The sequence below is a fragment of the Macaca fascicularis genome, chromosome 2 (genome assembly GCF_037993035.2).
Source record: "Macaca fascicularis isolate 582-1 chromosome 2, T2T-MFA8v1.1".
In the NCBI taxonomy this organism is placed as follows: Eukaryota; Metazoa; Chordata; class Mammalia; order Primates; family Cercopithecidae; genus Macaca; species Macaca fascicularis.
The window spans coordinates 11,891,985-11,907,426 of NC_088376.1; the positions used below are offsets into that span (position 1 = coordinate 11,891,985).

The following is a 15,442-nucleotide window of genomic DNA, read 5'->3' on the forward strand; positions in this document are numbered from 1 at the left end:
GCAGGGGAAGGAGCCCAGCAACGAGAGGTTTTCAGCTGGAAAGCAGTCTAGCTTGGTTCCCCTGGGAGCTCTGGAGCATGAATTGCATCACAGAATTGTGTCACTTTGAAGCTAGGGTTTCAGACTTTTGGACCCTATGTCAGTCAGTCATTGGCCATTGGCTGGCCTGTAGCCTGAGGGGCATAACCTTCCAGGATAGAGGGTCCTGCTGTCTCAAAAGGCCCTCCCTGAGAAGGCAGCTGTGAGTTGTTGGTGGCCAACATAGCAACTGGGAGATGAGTGCACCCACCTGGTGAAAGGGATGTGAGCAAGGCTCCAACAGAAGCCACCACAGTGGGCTCTTCCATCATGTAGAAGAAGGGACTTGAATAGGACACTCAAAGAGCTTGATTTGTGACTCCTGGAGCTTGGGACATACAATGGACAGGTATCTGACTCATCCTTCAGATATCTACTGTGTGAGAAACTTGACTAGAAAGAGGCTCAGACAGTGAAGTGAAGAGGAGATAATCTGTAAGAGTAGAGGATGTGTTGACTGTTTCATGAAGACCAGATGTGGGCCACTGTGAGAGAAGTAGCTGATGGGTCATGTTAGGTCCCTTGACATGACTTCAAAAGGGATGGACTACTTGATTTTCAAAAGCTGAGATGTGTAGGTTTTTTTGTCATATGTTTGGTAACAAGTCTGTACTTTCTGCACATGTATCCCAGAACTTAGAGTATAAAATAAATAAATAAATACATGCCCAACATAGTACTAGGTGCCCTAGGTGATACAAAAGGAGCACAAAACATGGTTTTTGCCCTCAGAATAATAGGGTCTAATCAGAATGGAAAATTGTACCTCCATAAAAAAAAAAAAAAAAAAAAAATAAATGCTGACACCTGGCTGGGCACAGTGGCTCATGTCTCTAATCCCAGCACTTTGGGAGGCTGAGACGGGCGGATCACTTGAAGTCAGGAGTTCATGACCAGCCTGGCCCTGTCTCTACTGAAAATACAAAAATTAGCTGGGCGTGGTGGTGCATGCCTGTAATCCCAGCTACTCAGGAGGCCAAGGCAGGAGAATCGCTTGAACCTTGGAGGCAGAGTTGCAGTGAGCCGAGATCACGCCACTGTACTCCAGCCTGGGTGGCAAAGCTGAGACCTGCCATTGCCCATGCCAGTAATACTGAAGGGGGCAGGCTCCAGTGATAAGCAGGCAGTATGTCTTGAAAGAACACACAAAAATGCCTTGAGAGGAGGATTTACCTTTACAATTTGCCAAAGAGTGTGTTTTCTCACCTATTTCTATGTGTCAAAACTCAACAAGCCTTAATATAAGTCCTACCAGTCAGCATCGATAAAAATATAAACACCTGCCCTTTGAGTAGGCTGGTTCTAGGTGAAACATGAACCATGAAAACATGTTGAATTTAAATACTGAAATTAAAAAATCAAACTTGAAAACAATTTATTGACATATACACACAAGGATGCTGTATTGTGGTGAAGTGGAAGAGTGAGAACACTGGGCAAGGAGTCAGAACATTGAAATTCTGGCCAGAGCTAAGAGCCTTACACCATTACTCCATGCCTTGGAACAAACAAAAACCGACTGACCCAAAAAATGTCTTTTGGGTCATTTTCAGAGAATTTCATCATCTCTGTGAAGAGTAAATTTCAGTTCTTGGAGCAAAAAAACCACCGAGATTCAAATGTGTGCCTGTATATAAGATAGACTTTTGCTTTTTTCTCTTCTCTTTCAAGGTTTTTATGTAGAAGGGAAACATTGCTTGATAGAAGCTGTAGAAGAGTTGTTCGGAAGTGTCTCTGAAATAGGAAGCCAAGAAGCACGATGGTTCATGCTTTGTTGAATGCACTGGCTTATTTTCAACCTTTCAGTTTGGCATCCCTAAAGTGCTTTGATTTTGGGAGACCTTTATAAGGATGAGAAATTTTGAAGATGATGAGTAGAAACGACTGAACACAGGCTTCAGTAGCTTTGACTCTATCCAGAAATGAGGGATCCAGAGTTTAAAATTCTGATGGTAAAATACATAACCTCTCAGCCTTGAGGATCTACCGTTTTAGGAAACAATGGCAGAGCCTGAAACGTTTCCATTCATTTAGAGGCAGAATGGAAATATCTTCCCAGGAGATTAGTTATGGGTGGAAGAGTGGAAAGTGAGGACAGAGGAACTCTTTTGGTTTGCAGGGCCATAAATAGAGGGTGACCAACTAGTCTTGGTTTCCTCCAGACTTTCTTAATTTTAGCACTGAAAGTCCCAAGTCCTCCAAAACCCTTCAATTCCAAACTGTAATTGAACAGTTGATCTCCCCAGTAGAAATGTTTTACTCACCAGGTCCAGTTAGAGATATTTTTGTTGCCTAAGGATCCTTAGTTCCCTGCTTTTCTTATTTATTCACTCATTCAACAACTCTTTATTGAGTACCTACTACGTGTTAGATACCATTACAAATGCTGGGAACTAGTGCAATACAAGACAGACAGATCCCTGACAGAGCTTTCTGGGTACAGCTGTCCCAGCTGAAATTTATTGAGACATCAAAAATGTGGTCAGTGCAAGGGCTGTGGCTGTTTTGATGGCTGATTGTCCTGTGGGCAACATTTAGTAATCTGACTGACAACATAAAACATAATTTTTTTTTGCACAACCTAATGAATGAAGAAAAAAGTACTAATGGAAATACTTATGGAAACCTGATCTAGCCAATGGGGTAAGAAATACCTTCTTGAAAAAGTGACATTTAAAGAAAAAAGAAAAAGGTGTGGGAAGGAGGAAAACAAGACTAGAATAAGAACAAATTCCAGCATCAAGAGATTGTGACACTTTGAAGTAATGGAAAAAATTCAGTGGACCAGAACAGAGAGATGGAGGGAATAACGGGTGTAAGATGAAGCCACAAAATCTGTCAGAGCCTAAAGTGTGCAGGAAATGGAAGCCATGCTAAACTCTGCTAAGGCCTTTGGCTGACCTTCTGACCTATCTCATGGACTAGAATTGGGCCACAGGTAAACCAGAAATCATCACCAACAAGGAGAATGGGATCAATTCAGTCAGCATTGCCTGAGTCATTTAAGATATAGGTGGTCAACAGAACAAAACGCAGGGCTCTGCAGCATGGGAAAAGGGCAAACATGACTGTTGGTATTAACCACAAGGGTGTTAAAAAGTTTTAATTGGAGGAATGAGGTGGTCAGATTTATTTAAAACAATTATTTCTGTTTTCCTTTCCCCTCCTCTCTCTTCCCTTCCCTTTCCCTCTTCTCCTCTCCCCTCCCCTTGACTTTCCTCCTTTCCCTTCCTATCTTCATCTGTCCTCTTTCTTTTTTTTTCTCTTGCCACCCATTCTCTCTCCATCCTTCCTCCCTCTCTCTAACCTAAAGAGACTTCCTGAAAGCTGGACAAATTTTCTTCCCATAGTGATAAATCCTGACCTGACCAGTCAGCTTACTGACATGAGCATCATGTATGCAGCAGTGGTAAGCTTGATGTCCCAACACCAAGGCAGGCACAGCATATACAGAGCAGAGGCACCCCACATACACAGCAATCCATCTCCAGCCAGCCTAGCACTAATACCTAACCATGTAGGCCAGGCTATGGCCAGCTCCTCAGCATCTCTCAGAAACATTGCTTTCCTAGTATGGGACACAGGCAATTTATGGTCTTCTGGATTTGAATGACTTACTCAATTTCTTCCCAATCTCATTCTCCAGAGCCTAGATGCTTTAATGGCTTGCAGGTCCTTGATTTGGAGTTAAATGTTAACATTCAGTGTTCAATATTTGACATTTTAGACTTCTGATCACGTATCCATGTTCTCTACTTTGGTTTTTGCATGGTGGAAACTGAGCTGGACTCAGACTAATTCACTCATCGTTTCAGCTGGGCAGCCTTAGTTCTGCATCAATCACTCACTGTTCTAGGATAACTAAAACCTTGAGGCAAGCACTGATGATTGGTACTTATGGTCATTTCTGTCGTTTTTCCACGAGGCAGAGTCCTGCCTTTCATTCTATTGCCCATCCCTATGCTATGTAACTTAGGTAAATTTAATTGATCCAAGTCCTGTTGTTATCCTCCTTGTTAGTGATTCTTAGTGGTTTACGTAGAACTTAGTTGTAGCCAATGAAGCAAGATGAAATATCTGCTAGGGAAGTTCTGGGAAAGGTCCCCCCACTCCCACCTATTAAAAGAGACGCCTTAGGAGGAAAATTTTTGTCTGGAAGGATTCCTGGAGTGGCTGCAGCCATCTGTGACCACTAGGGGGCGTAGTCACCATTTCAAGGATGGCTTAGCAGAAATGTGGAAGAATTTGGTTCTCTGATCAGGGGATCAAGCCACTGAATTATCAATCCAAGAACTGACCTCTATCAGACTCTTTATTATAGGAGTAAAATAGACCCTTCGAGGTTGAGTTTGAGTTTTGTAACTTGAGATGTTTATTCATTTGCTATTACTGTTGTAACAAATCACCACAAACTTAGAGAAGCCTAAACAACACCATTTATTTGTATCACAGTTCTGTAGGTCTAGTGGACTTGGCTAGTTTTCTCTGGTTTGGGTTTTATAAGGCCAAAATCAAGGAGTCAAAAGGGCTCTATTCCATTCTTTCTTTGCTTTTTCTCTAGGGGAGTATTTAATTTTAGGCTTATTTAGGTTGATGCTGAGTTCAGCTCCCTGTGGCTGGAGGACTGAGATGCCTGTTTCCAGCTTCTAGAGGCCACCCTCATCCTCTGGCTTGTGGTCCCCTTTCTCCATCTTCATATCCGATAATAGTAGGCTGAGTCTTTCTCGTACTTTATCTCTCTTTGACTTACACTTTTACTTCATTTCTCATCTGTCCTCTTCTGTTGCATCTCCCTGACGCTAGCCAGATACATTTCTCTGTTCTTAAGGGCTCAAGTGATTAGATTAGGCCGACCTAGACAATCTAGGATATCTCCCCATCTCAGGGCCCATAACCTTCATCACATCTGCAAAGCCCCTTTGTGTAAAAGCTGGATTTGTTTCCTATTGCTGCTACAATAAATTACCCCAAATTTTGTGGCTTATACCAACACACATTTATTATCTTACAATTCTAGAGTTCAGAAGTCCTAAGAACAAGGTGCTGGCAGGGCTGCATTCTTTCTAGAAGCTCCAAGAGAGAATCTGTTTCCCTGTCTTTTCTAGCTCTAGAAGTCATCACCTATATTCCTTGGCTCATGGCTCCTTCCTTCACCTTCAAGGCCAGGAACATAGTATCTTCAAATCTCTCTCTCTGACCTCAGCTTCCATCATCACATCTCCTTATCTGACTCTAGCCCTCTTGTCTCCCTCTTCTAAGGAGCTCTGTGATTATAGCGGGCTCACCCTGTTAATCCAGATAATCTACTGGTCACAAAATCTTTGACTTAATCACATCTACAAAGTTCCTTTAGTCATGTAAAGTAACATATTCAAAGTTTTGGAGATTAGGACCTGGGCATCTTTGGGTTATCCTACCTACCACAGGATAAAAGGACCAAGACTATTACAATAAAACATTTTAAAAATTGCAGAAAATATGCACATATGTCTCAAAGTTATCCTTTCAGACATACTGAATGCAGTATGTTGAAGGAAGACTTGGCCTCAGTGTTATAAGGAGAAAATATCTTGAGGTAAAGAGATGATGCAATGAGATGCAAAGAAAACATGCTGTATAGCAAAGACATAGATTCATCCTAAATGCCCATCAATGGTAGACTGGATAAACAAAATATATGTACCCCAAATTTGGGGTACATATGGATAAACAAAATATATGTACCCCAAATTTGGGGTACATATACACCATGGAATACTAAGCAGCCATAAAACAACAAGATCATATTCTTTGCAGGGATGTGGATGGAGCTGGAGGCCATTATCCTTAGCAAACTAACACAGGAACAGAAAACCAAATACCGCATGTTCTCACTTGTAAGTTGGAGCTAAATGATGAGGACACATGGACACACATAGGGGAATAACACACACTGGGACCTTTTGGGGGGTGAAGGGTGGGAGGATGGAGGGGATCAGAACAAATAACTGATGGGTGCTAGGCTTAATATCTAGGTGAGGAAATAATCTGTACAACAAATCCCCAGGACACAAGTTTACCTGTATTATAAACCTGCACTGTACCCCTGAACTTAAAAGTTAAAGCAAAGAAAATATGCTGTAGAAGAAAGGGGCTGACTGAGAAGAAAAGTCTACAAAGAAATAAATACTAAATTAACATGTATTAGAAACAATGAAAGACTGAATTGAAACTTCAAAAAATCAAAGTGAAGTGAGAACTATCTTGAAACAGTCTCAGGAGGAATTAGAGAGAGATAAAGAAGTGTAAAATAATAAAGACATTCAAACTATAAAGGAAGTATGGTAAACTAGAAATGATCCAACCAAGGAATGATTAAGCTCCTGGAGAAAGAGGCATTGAGAGCAAAGGACAGATGATAAACTAGAGAAAATATTGGTCACATGTGGTACACCAGATATAAATATTCTTCAAAGGTAGAAAACTTTTTAAATAATGTAAGAAAATGAGCAAAGTACATAAACAGATTATTAGAAAAAATAAATGCCCTATATATATGAGATAAAATGTAAGCCTCTTTAACCATCCAGAAAATGCAGATTAGCATGAAATATTGTTAATCTATCATAATGTTCAATTCTTGCAAGCATGTGATGATCTGGATATGCTCATGAACAGCTGGCATGAGCGTAAGTTGGCAAGACCTTTCTGAATGCAATTTGGCAGTATGCATCAAGAATTGTACAAGTCTTGATCTGTTTTCCTCTAAATTCTAAAGTATACCCTAAGAAAACAATCAGAGTTAGAGACAAATATTTAGCTTCAAAGATGTTCATTGCAGTTATCAATAACAGTTTAAAAAATAAAAACTCTGAATATCCAATAATAGGAGAAACTTAAACACATTCCTGTACATCTAGACTAAGGATTGGCAAACTTTTTCTAGAAAGGGCCAAATACTAAATATTGTAGGCTTTGCAGGCCATCTGGTCTCTATTGCAATGACTCAACTCAGCTGTTCAGTTGTAGCATGAAAGCAGCCGCAGACCATATATATAGGAATAAATTTAGCTATGTTCCAATAAAACTTTCTTAAAACCTGTGTTTTGGTAAACATTTAATGACTACATTTTTTAAACGTTAGGAAACTAAAGAGGACATGATATCAAAATGTGAATTAAAAGTTTGTCAAGAAATATGCCAAAGTATTTATGTTGGTAATAATTTATTTGTTGAATTGCTTATGGTCTCTATTTTATCTTTTATATCTCTTAAAAATATTTTCCCTCAAAATTTCTCCAAAATAAATGCCTTTTGGTTTTGTAATATAAAATATTTTTTTTGTTTTTTTTTAAAGCTTTGATAGAACACAATACATGAAAATGGTTCTATAGGTGCAATAAAACTATGCATGAATTTAAAGATTTTTTTTTTCAGGAGGATATTTAATGTTCAATCAACTAGAGTAAAATAGACTAAATTCCACATAAATGTTCAATTTATGGACTTAATTAATTTTCCTAAGTATTTTAAAGTCCACTTTTTAGATCAGTATTTTTTGCTTTCTTTTTTAAAAATTTTATTTTATTTTATGTTCCAGGATATATGTGCAGGATGTGCAGGTTTGTTAGATAGGTAAACGTGTGCCATAGTGCTTTGCTGCACCTATCAACCCATCACCTAGGTATTAAGTCCATGTGCATTATTATTTTATCCTGATACTCTCCCTCTCACTACTCCATCACACCCCTGCCCCGATAGGCTCTAGTGTGTGTTGTTCCCTCCCTTTTGTTCTCATTGTTCAGCTCCCATTTAGGACTGAGAATATGCAGTGTTTGGTTTTCTGTTCCTGCAATAGTTTGCTGAGGATAATGGCTTCCAGCTCCATCCGTGTCCCTGCAAAGGACATGATCTTGTTCCTTTTATGGCTGCATAGTATTCTGTGGTATATGTGTACCATATTTTCTTTATTCAGTCTTTCATTGATAGGCATTTGGGTTGATTCCATGTCTTTGTTATTGCGAATAGTGCTGCAATGAACATATGCATGCATTTATCTTTATAATAAAGTGATTTATATTCCTTTGTGTATATATCCAGTAATAGGATTGCTGGGTCAAATGGTATTTCTGGTTCTAGGTTTCTGAGAAACTGCCACACTATCTTCCACAATGGTTGAACTAATTTACAGTCCCACCAACAGTGTAAAAGCATTTCTATTTCTCCACAGCCTCACCAGCATCTGTTGTCTTGACTTTTTAATAATCACCATTCTGACTGGAGTGAGATAGTATCTCTTGGTGGTTTTGATTTGCATTTCTCTAATGATTAGTGATGTTGAGCTTTTTTTCATATATTTGCTGGCCACATAAATATCTTCTTTTGAGAAGTGTCTGTTCATGTCCTTTGCCCACTTTTTACTGGGGTTGTTTGGTTTTTTTTTTTTTTTTTGTAAATTTGTTTAAGTTCCTTGTAGATTTTGGATATTAGACGTTTGTCAGATGGGCAGATTGCAATAATTTTCTCCCATTCTGTAGGCTGTCTGTTCACACTGATAGTTTCTTTTGCTTTGCAGAAGCTCTTCAGTTTAATTAGATTCCATTTGTCAATTTTTGCTTTTGTTGCAATTGCTTTTGATGTTTTCATCAGGAAATCTTTGCTTGTGCCTATGTCCTGAATGGTTGAGTTAATTTTTGTATAAGGTATAAGAAAGGGGTCCAGCTTCAATCTTCTGCATATGTCTAGCCCATTTCCACAGTACCACTTATTAAATAGGGACTCCTTTCCCCATTGCTTGTTTTTGTCAGGTTTGTCAAAGATTAGATGGTTGTAGATGTGTGGTCTTATTTCTGAGATCTCTATACTTTTCCATTGGCCTATGTGTCTGTTTTTGTACCAGTACCATGCTGTTTTGGTTATTTTAGCCTTGTAGTATAGTTTGAAGCCAGGTAGCAGGATGCCTCCAACTTTATTCTTTTTGCTTAGGGTTGCCTTGTCTATACAGGCTCCTTTTTGGTTTCATACAAATTTTAAAGTAGTTTTTTTTTTCTAATCCTGTGAAGAATGTCAATGGCCATACACCCTCCCAAGACTGAACTGGGAAGAAGTTGAATCCCTGAATAGACCAATCACAGGTTCTGAAATTGAGGCAGTAACAAATAGCCTACCAACCAAAAAAAGCCCAGGACCAGATGGATTTACAGCTGAATTCTACCAGAGGTACAAAGAGGAGCTGGTACCATTTCTTCTGAAACTATTCCACACAATTGAAAAGGAGGGACCCCGCCCTAATTCATTTTATGAGGCCAGCATCATCTTGATACTAAAACCTGGCAGAGATACAACAAAAAAAGAAAATTTCAGGCCAATATCCCTGATGAATATTGATGCAAAAATCCTTGATAAACTACCGGCAAACTGAATCCAGCAGCACATCAAAAAGCTGATTCACCATGATCAAGTTGGCTTCATTCTCGGGATGCAAGTCTGGTTCAATACATGTAATTCACACATAAACAGAACTAAAGACAAAAACCACATGATTATCTCAATAGATGCAGAAAAGGCCTCCAATAAAATTCAATGTCCATTCATTTTAGAAACTCTCAATAAACTAGGTATTGAAGGAACATACCTCAGAAGAATAAGAGCCATTTATTGCAAACCCACAGCCAATATTATACTGAATGGGCAAAAGCTGGAAGCATTCTCCTTGAAAACTGGCACAACAAGTATGCCCCCTCTCACCACTCCTATTCAACATAGTATTGGAAATTCTGGCCAGGGCAATTAGGCAAGAGAAAGAAATAACAGGTGTTCAGATAGGAAGAGAGGAAGTCAAACTGTCTTGTTTGCAGATGTCATCATCCTATATCGAGTAAACTCCATCATCTCAGCCCAAGCTTCTTAAGCTGATTCACAGCTTTGGCAAAGTCTCAGGATACAAAATCAATGTTCAATAATCACAAGCATTACTATATACCAACAACAGACAAGCAAAGAGCCAAATCATGAATGAACTCCCATTCACAATTAGTGCAAAGAGACTAAAATACCTAGAATACAGCTAACAAGGGGAGTGAAGGACCTTTTCAAGGAGAACTACAGAACACTGCTCAAGGAAATAAGAGAGGACACAAACAAATGGAAAAGCATTCCACGCTCATGGATAGAAAAAAAGTATCGTGAAAATGGCCATCCTGCTCAAAGCAATTTATAGATTCAATGTGATTCCCATTAAAGAAATGTTTTTATAGTATTTTAATGTTGATTTAATAAGGATACATTTTAAAATTTAAAAATGAAGAGGCCAGGTGAAGTGGCTTATGCCTGTAATCCTAGTACTTTGGGAGACTGGGGATCACTTGAGTCTAGGACTTCGAGACCAGCCTTAGCAACATGTCAAAACCCCATCACTACATTAAATACAAAAATTATCTGGGCATGGTGGTGCACACCTGTGGTCCCAGCTGACTGGGAGGCTTAGGTGGGAGGATTACCTGAGCCTAGGGAGTGAGACCCTGCCTCACAAAAAGAAGACGAAGAAGGAGGAGGAGGAGGAAGAGGAGGAGGAGGAGGAGGAGGAAATAGAAAATGTACTTGTGTCAATGCAAACTCTCACTGTGTTCATAACAAATGAATAACTTAACTGTATTTGGAAGCAAGAGCTCTGCAAAAAAAAAAAAAAAATGCAATAATTATGAGGCAGATTAACCACAGAGGTAGAAAATGTGATTTAATCAAAGATGTGCATTGCATTTATCTTTAGAATCAAATTTCTTTTACTTTTTTTGTTAATGACCATTTGTCTCTTTATGTTTGTAGGGTTATAAATACCATGTTGGCTATTTTCTGGTGCTTACTGGGTAAGTGTACGTGGCATTAACCACTGCAGATTAATTCCTCATTTAGGCTTTACTCGTTAGGGATCATGGTAGCCAGCAAAATGACTTCTGCTATGCATCTGTGGTGGCCAGGCACTGTGCTAAGGCTTTACCTAGGTGAGCACATTTAACCCTCACATCAAATTCAAGAGGGAGATGCTACTGTGCTGATGAGAAGGTTGACATTCAAAGGCTACTTTGTCAAAATCACACAGGATATAGATCCATTTCTTTATGACACTAGTATCTGTGCTCTTTCTATTACATACTCCCTGCAATTAACAAACATATTTTGAAATCTTCTACCTAAAATAACTTAGGACACTAAAGTGAAGACAAATTTTGAAGTTTGTTTCCAAACTGGATTTTTAAAAGACATTTTTTTTCTTTGAAATGACTGATGTATTTAAAAAATTGGTACTATGTTTATTACCTGAGTGGTGAAATAATCTGTATACCAAACCCCCGTGACATGCAATTTACCTATATAAGAAACCTGCACATGTTGTACCCCTGAAACTAAAATAAAAGAAGACAATAATTATGAGCAGATCCATTTGGTTCCAGGTTCAGGCTGAAATGCTCTGTTGCATCTTGAACATGTCTAGCTGAAGAGGCTGAATTGTTTGCCTTACCTCCTCCACACCCCAACCCCTAACAGATTCAGTTTAACCATGAGGGCAGAGAACGCAGGTATGAGGCCCATTTCCAGAAAAAAAATTGTGAGGAATATGCCAAGGAATTGGTGGGAGTCACTGAACAGATGTTCTGGTTGTAGCAATTGATCAACTTGAGCAAATTTTAATTTGCCTTTTGGTTTCACTGATTGTATTTTAATAGCATAAAAACAATGTTTGACCTCAAATGGGAAAGCATAAGATTATTCTGAAAAAAAAAATGCTAGCAAGATTATTGAACAACACTTTGCCAATAAAGATGAACATTCTTCCCAAATTTATTTTATTCAAAAGACTTCCCAAATTTTTGAATCAGGAAGGATACAGTTGGGTAAACTTGGGGAAGGTTGAAGTGTTGGCATGGAATCAAGCTGGGAAAAGTGCCCATTTGCTTTGTGAGTTGTGTATCACATCAGAGATGGGGTGTCAGTCGGATGAGGATGCCTTTGCCTGGAATCAAGAATGACTCAATAGGGAGCCCACATGAGCAAGAACTTGTTTTCAAGGAGTCCTTTGGTCCCAAGACAGCTGCCTTTATGACACTCGCCATCCTTAGGAACGAAGCTGCTCTTTACTGTTCAGAGTGATTTCCACGTTGTTCAGGGCACATGGCTAGTGGAAAGCCTTGACTTGGAGTTTGCAGACCTGTGTTTATGTTCCAGCCTGGACACTCACTAGGTTTTTGCCCCTTAAGCAAGGCACATAACCTCTCTGAGTGTTTGTTTTCTCATTTATAAAATAGAAATAATGAATCCATAAAATTCACACGTATGTGTATAAACTTTATTTATACAATGTGTCTGTATGACATTAAATAATGACTAATAATTACGATTCTTATAAGAATTATTATTGTGACAATGTTTAAGACAGTATTAATTTGTTCTTTCCTTTTCTGTGAGCCAGGGACTAGAGATAAAAGGTTCTTTTTCAAAAAGCAGACCCCAAAACAGGTCATCACATCCAAAAAGGAATAGTCATGTGGGGTTTGCATATACTTTTATGGGAGACAGAGTGGTCAGTGCAGTTCTTCCAGGGGTAAGGGTAGTAAGTTTCCAGGGGTATTGTCATTATGGGGAATCTTCGGATGCCACTGCTCTTCATAGGCAGATGCTGGCTTCTGCTGTTACCTCTTTGGGGAGTGTGCAGGCAAGTGATAGGTTGGCAAATAACAGCCCCAGGGGGAACAGACAACTTTCGGCAGAAAATGAAGGATCAAGTGCTCTTAAGTGAGGTATATTTCATGTCAGCACATTGATGACTTTTGATCTATTTAAACACATATTCTGTCTACAAGCAACCGGGTAAAAGAGAGCTTATGCAATTTACAAAATGCAATGTGTCCTAAGTGTCATATAAGCAATTTTTATAAAAGGGAAGGATGTCAATTTCAAGTCAAACTGTAAAACCAGGGTGAAACCATAGAGTCCAGTGACCCAATTTCCTAAGGATATTAAAGATTTTAACAACCAAAAATTGTTAGATGGCATTACACCTCTTGAGGTTGTTGCATCTATACAAGCAGCAGCAGATAATGCAATTCGATATAGCAATTGTTGGATATGGTGATGTGTGTGATGTGTGTGTTGTGTGTGTGCATTTGTGTACACATGTGCAAAGTTGAGGCCCAGGAAAATCACAGCAACACTGTGCACCTTTATGTTATCAGATTCAAAAGACAAGATTGAGTATTTTAAATTGTGCTACTGTTTAAATTTTATTTTTGTAAATATATGCCATGAAAGTAATCTAAATGGAAGAGAAAAAAGCCGTAAAATTTTATACTACTATTGTATCATTAATATTTATTTGTTCATGGTTTAGGAAGCCATCATTTAAGATGGTGACACAATATCTGAAGATATTTGCCCTCTCTCCTAGGTCCCTCCTCACTTCTCCAAAGACAGAAGATCTGATTGTATCACAGGTGCCGGGGGTTTCTCACTGTCTCTTAAAGCTTCCTTCTCTCTTGTTCCTTCTGGGAAGGAATTGGGCCATCTTACGCCAGTTTTGCCACAGTCCTTTCTGCTCCTTTTCTCCCATGGGGCATCTGGTACCATTAGATCCTCAGATTCAGACCAGCCCATGGCGGTGGTGGTAAGGTGGGTGGGCTGTGGTGAGGCCTCTTAGGTCTCTAGATCACATCTGGTACTCTGTCTGGTTTACTATGGTTCCATAAATGAAAACAGGGCTTCAGGCCCCATCTGCATCTCTCCCTTTGTGTTTACCTTGGGAGAACAGTGACTGGGATCTGGGTTCGGATTCCACTATTCCAATTCCATAATATTATCATAACACCATCACAATTGCTTAGGTTCCTAACATTGTCCATTAATGAAAATATTGTCATTGAACTAATCATGTCCGTTGTCTGTGCAATTGTTCCTAATTCTCACCATCATGAACATCACTCTGATGACTGTCGTTTTGCATAAAGTCTCTCCCTGTTTACTTTAGGTTATTTTCTTGGATACATTATAGAAAATGGAATTACTGTATTCATGAAGTTGAGCAATTTCATGGCTCTAAGCACATGGTACCAAATCAGTATCCAAATGAGTGGACTAATGTCCCCTAGCATTTATGAAAGTGCCAGTTTCAATGACTCCATCCCCACCTTTGTTAAAATATATAGGGAAAGTAATACTCAGAATTATCAGTCTCTTGTTTTCAATGATTTTCACTTACTTGAATATAAAGGGAGGGTGAGTTATATTTTTTTTAAAAAAGCTGTACTCCAGGGTATCATTTTTCTTTAGATTTTTCTTTTAAAGATTCTTTTGAATAGCCATAAAGAAAAGGTAAATCGGCTGGGCATGAGTGGCTCACACCTGTAATTCCAGCACTTTGGGAGGCCAAGTAGGGTGGATCACCTAAGGTCTGGAATTCAAGACCAGCCTGACCAACATGGAGAAACCCCCGTCTCTACTAAAAATAGAAAAAACATTAGCAAGGTGCGGTAGCTCATGCCTGTAATCCCAGCTACTCTGGAGGCTGAGGCAGGAGAATGCCTTGAACCCGGGAGGTGGAGGTCGCTGTGAGCCGAGATGGCGCCATTGCACTCCAGCCTGGGCAACAAGCGTGAAACTCCATCTCAAAAAAAAAAAAAAAAAAGAAAAGAAAAAAAACAAAAAGAAAAGGTAAATTATTATTCTTTGAGGATATATTTGTTAGTTTGAAAATGGTAAAGTCAGTTAAAGCTCCATGTGGAATATACAATGGCTGATTAAGTGGGGCAAAACAATTTTTAAAACGACAAATCAGCTATAATTTCAAGGTAATGACTGATTTTCTTGTGTGACTGAGAAACTGTCTTCGAGGCAATCCTAAAAAAGACATTCAAGATGTGTTTTCCGCAACTCTATTGAACAGAGATGTATGAAAATTATCAATGCCTGTTTCATTTTGAACTACCTTGGAGGGCGAGCCTTATCAATTTCAACTTCAGGCATTTATTACCTTGGGAAATAACAAAATTCTTATACCAAGAATGCAGAAAGAAACAGAGGAAAGATTTTGACTTCCGAAGTTGAAAAGTAAAGTCCCCTGTGAGACTTTATTGGGAGAGAAAATAAATTTTTAATTCTCCAAATCCTCCACTAATATATCAAGAACAAACCAGGCTGGAGTGCAGTGGTGCGATCTCAGATCACTGCAGCCTCCACCTCCCTGGTTCAAGCGATTCTCCTGCCTGAGCCTCCTAAGTAGCTGGGATGACAGACGTGTGCTACCATGCCCAGTTAACTTTTGTATTTTTAGTAGAGACGGGTTTTCACCATGTTGGCCAGGATGGTCTCCATCCCTTGACCTCATGATGGACCTTCC

The 15,442-nt window shown here is 39.2% G+C and overlaps 1 protein-coding gene and 1 long non-coding RNA gene across 6 annotated transcripts in view; one reads left to right on the forward strand and one right to left on the reverse strand.

Moving 5' to 3' along the window:
- Positions 1–15,442, forward strand: part of LOC101925714 (uncharacterized) — a 227,871-nt gene that overhangs the window by 178,680 nt on the left and 33,749 nt on the right. The gene's annotated exons all lie outside the window — the stretch shown is intronic.
- The window catches only part of STAC (SH3 and cysteine rich domain), a 170,236-nt gene that overhangs the window by 2,608 nt on the left and 152,186 nt on the right, over positions 1–15,442 (reverse strand). The window lies entirely within an intron of this gene.